At 39.8% G+C, this 3,398-nt stretch overlaps 1 non-coding gene across 1 annotated transcript; it reads right to left on the reverse strand.

Moving 5' to 3' along the window:
* Window positions 1–1,350: 1,350 nt before the first annotated feature.
* Window positions 1,351–1,481, reverse strand: LOC118148694 (U8 small nucleolar RNA). The gene has a single exon (XR_004735610.1). It is a non-coding gene; the product is annotated as a U8 small nucleolar RNA (small nucleolar RNA).
* Between the last annotated feature and the right edge of the window lie 1,917 nt (window positions 1,482–3,398).

Below are 3,398 nucleotides of genomic sequence, written 5' to 3' on the forward strand. Positions count from 1 at the left end.
ACGTAACTTCAGAGTTTTGTACATGAACACAGCCATGTCTATGAGCCTTTCTTCGAAAGCTCATTAAAATTTGGGATGAGGAAGCAAAAACTATAGTCCTCCATCTATTAAACCAGGTAAAAGCATACACCGTGTGATTTTTGGCAAAGACATTTAAGGACAACTATTCAGGAAAACCCTGTTATTTCCTGTTTCATGGAAATAGCTCACAAACACTTGGGTATAGTCTTTGAATTGAAGCATGTCAGGTCTCCAGTGATTAATGTTCGTAGAAATTATTAATTGCAAGACAGAGGCACTTACAAGTATTGAGTCTGAAGAATATTACTGATGATTTCTTCAGAGGCGCAAAGAGTGAGTAGGAAGAGGAGAGGGCACAGCGTGGAGTAAGTGGGAAGATGACATTGGCCAGTTTCTTTCATTGCCAATTCTTCTTTTCCTCATGACTGATATACTCTCTTTACCCCTTTGGCTAGATTTCCCAGTAACTTCTTTGATAAGCACATGTGATATTTTCTCTTCCTTAGTGCCCCTCTGAATTAAGGGCACAAAAGCAAATGTTTTTGGGGGAGAAAATCTCTAGAGAAGGCAGTGTAGTGGAGTAGTCAAAGCATGAACATGAAGTAAGGCAGCCTGAGTTTAAATGCCAACTCTAGCACTCAGCAGTTTCAGGCACTTGGGCATTTTTTATTTTATTTTTTTGTTTTGAGACAGAGTCTCACTCTGTCACCCAGGCTGGAGTATAATGGCACAATCTTAGCTCATTGCAACCTTTGCCTCCCAGGTTCAAGCAATCCTCCTGACTCAGCCTCCTAAGTAACTGGAATTACAGGTGCATGCCATCAAGCCCAGCTAATTTTGTATTTTTAGTAGAGATGGGGTTTCACCATATTGGCCAGGCTGGTTTCGATCTCCTGACCTCAAGTGACCCGCTGGTCTTTGCCTGCCAAAGTGCTGGGATTACAGGTGTGAGCCACCGCAACTGGCATGGACATTTCATTTAACTTCCCAGAATCTTTTTGAATTTCACTGTGAAATGTGGATAAATATTTTTCACTGCAGAAAGTTATTGTAAGAATTCAATGAAAATACCTATGAAACAACCTTAGCATCGTTCTAGCATTCAGTATTTACTATTATTATCTTAATTGTTATTTACCTGCTTGTATATTTATTAAATAAAGTACTTTATTCTAATCATTATAATTTTCATTATTTTAACTACTATGATTTTCATAATTATATATGTATGTATGTTTCTAAAAAAAGATTTTAAAACCAAAGTTAGATTCGTGGATGACTCTCAATGCCCTATGATAATGCACTTATCTTTTTTTTTCTTCAGGAAGAATCAGGTAGGAGCAATCAGGATGTTGCACATCCTGATGAGGCAGAGAGTTAATCACATAGCACGTGAACTCTGGTCATCACGAACTCCACCCTCCAAAGGAGGAGCAGGCAAGGATGATCACACCTGTGAATAACAATCTCTTTCAAATGCTCAGCAGAATGAGCAAGTCCACCCACAGTCCATCTGTTTCTAAAACCATTTTGCCACGCTAGAGATCATTAAAGCCACACCAACGTCCTTCCAATTTGGTAATAACCAATGGGGAAAATCCACATAGCTGTTCTCAGGGAGCAAATCGGTTGGCCAAGTTAGAGCTGGGTCTAACTTGCCCTAAGAGCAGCTCATTCTTCAGCAATTCCTTCTGAAGAGAGAAGGTTATTGTGTGGAATTGAAGAGGTGTGATACTTTGTGTCTCTGCCCTTTTGAAAGTCACAGCACTGCAGGTCACTCACAAGCCCCTGGGTAAATACCCAATGGCCCCTGAGAGTTATTCAGTGCCCCTGACTAGGAGAATTGGCACTGGCTTCTGGGTATTGATCTTAGGTAAGGAGGAAATGTATTGAGAAAATGAGAATAAAATGAAGGAAGCTCAAATTTAGTGCCTCTTCCTTTATAGGAATTGCTGTACATGTTTGTCTTAGCTCAGGTGGTTATAAGGAAATACCACAGACTGGGTGTCTTAACCAACAAACACCTGGAGACTTGAAAGTCTGAGATCAAGCACGGTTTTCTCATAAGACAGGAAGAAAGAGAGAGGCCATAGAAGAGAAGAGACAGAGAGGGAGACAGGACATACCAAAATCTTTTGTTAAGAGAAGGGAGAGAGAGGAAGATGGAGAGGGAAAGAGAGAGGGAGACAGAGGGAGAGAAAGAGAGAGGAAGAGAGAGAGGAAGATGGAGAGAGAGAGGAAGATGGAGAGAGAGAGAGGGAGAGAGAGAAAGGGAGAAAGAGTGAGCGCACCCTCATGTCTGTTCTTCTAAGGGCATTAATTTCCAAATGATGGCTCCACCATCAAGACCTAGTTACTTCCCAAAGGCCTTAGCTCAAAATACCATCACAGTGGAGATTATGGTTTCAACATACAAATTTTGGGTGGACAAAGACATTTAGTCCATAGTAATATTACCCTTTGTTCCTCACTCTTCCCCAAGCACAGTGAACACTCCTGAGAGCATATCTGGTGCTGAGCACCCCAAGAAGTAGGTGCTCAATAAGTGTTCATTTAATTGTTGACTTGAATTTATTATGGCACCAAAATATGACTTTTAGAGAGGACAAAGGCATCTGTTTCTGCTCAGTCTTCATGGGGGTTTTCTTTGTAAAAGTCTGCTTATCCTAACTGAAGTCAAGAAAACAGGCATGTGAGCATTTCATGAGATAAAAATCCATCCCAAGGAAAATGTCTCAACCACACATAGTGTGTTTACTGGGGATAAATAAAACAAGAAAAAAAAAAAGGACAAATTAATGGTATAAATCTACAAAATTCACTAGCAATTGACTACTGTCAACTTTTGTTCTAGAAGCACAGTATGTAATATTTATGAATGAAAAACCCTAATGACAGATATGTCAATAAAGAAAAGCTTTCTTTCCCTTTTCCGTATAGCCCGCATTTTTCCTAGTAACACAGAAAGCGTAAGCAGTGTTTCAGTTGGTGCAGTTCTCACGCTCAATCGGAATTCATAGACAGCCGTGTCGAAAGTTCACTGATGTTAAGCTTGAAAGTGACATTGATGATTTTGTAAGTTAGCACTTGCCCCAAGTAGGAAAAGCCAGCAGGAGTAGAGGGGATGAGTTCCAAACTTCTTTAGTTTTATATTTCCCATTCAGCTTAAAAAAAATAAAAACATTACTATTAACTTCGATGTCCTGAATTTGGTGCCTACTGTTCCTATGCATTGCTTTGAACTTTTGCTACAGATGAGCGTACTTCAAGCAACATATGGCATTGCTTTGCCTGCGTTTAAATTCTCTATTCAGAGCATTATGTTGTATGTTTCTGAAACTTACTCTTTGCTGCAAAACGATAAAAATAGATTTGGT

Source organism: Callithrix jacchus, chromosome 16, assembly GCF_049354715.1.
Source record: "Callithrix jacchus isolate 240 chromosome 16, calJac240_pri, whole genome shotgun sequence".
NCBI lineage: Eukaryota > Metazoa > Chordata > Mammalia > Primates > Cebidae > Callithrix > Callithrix jacchus.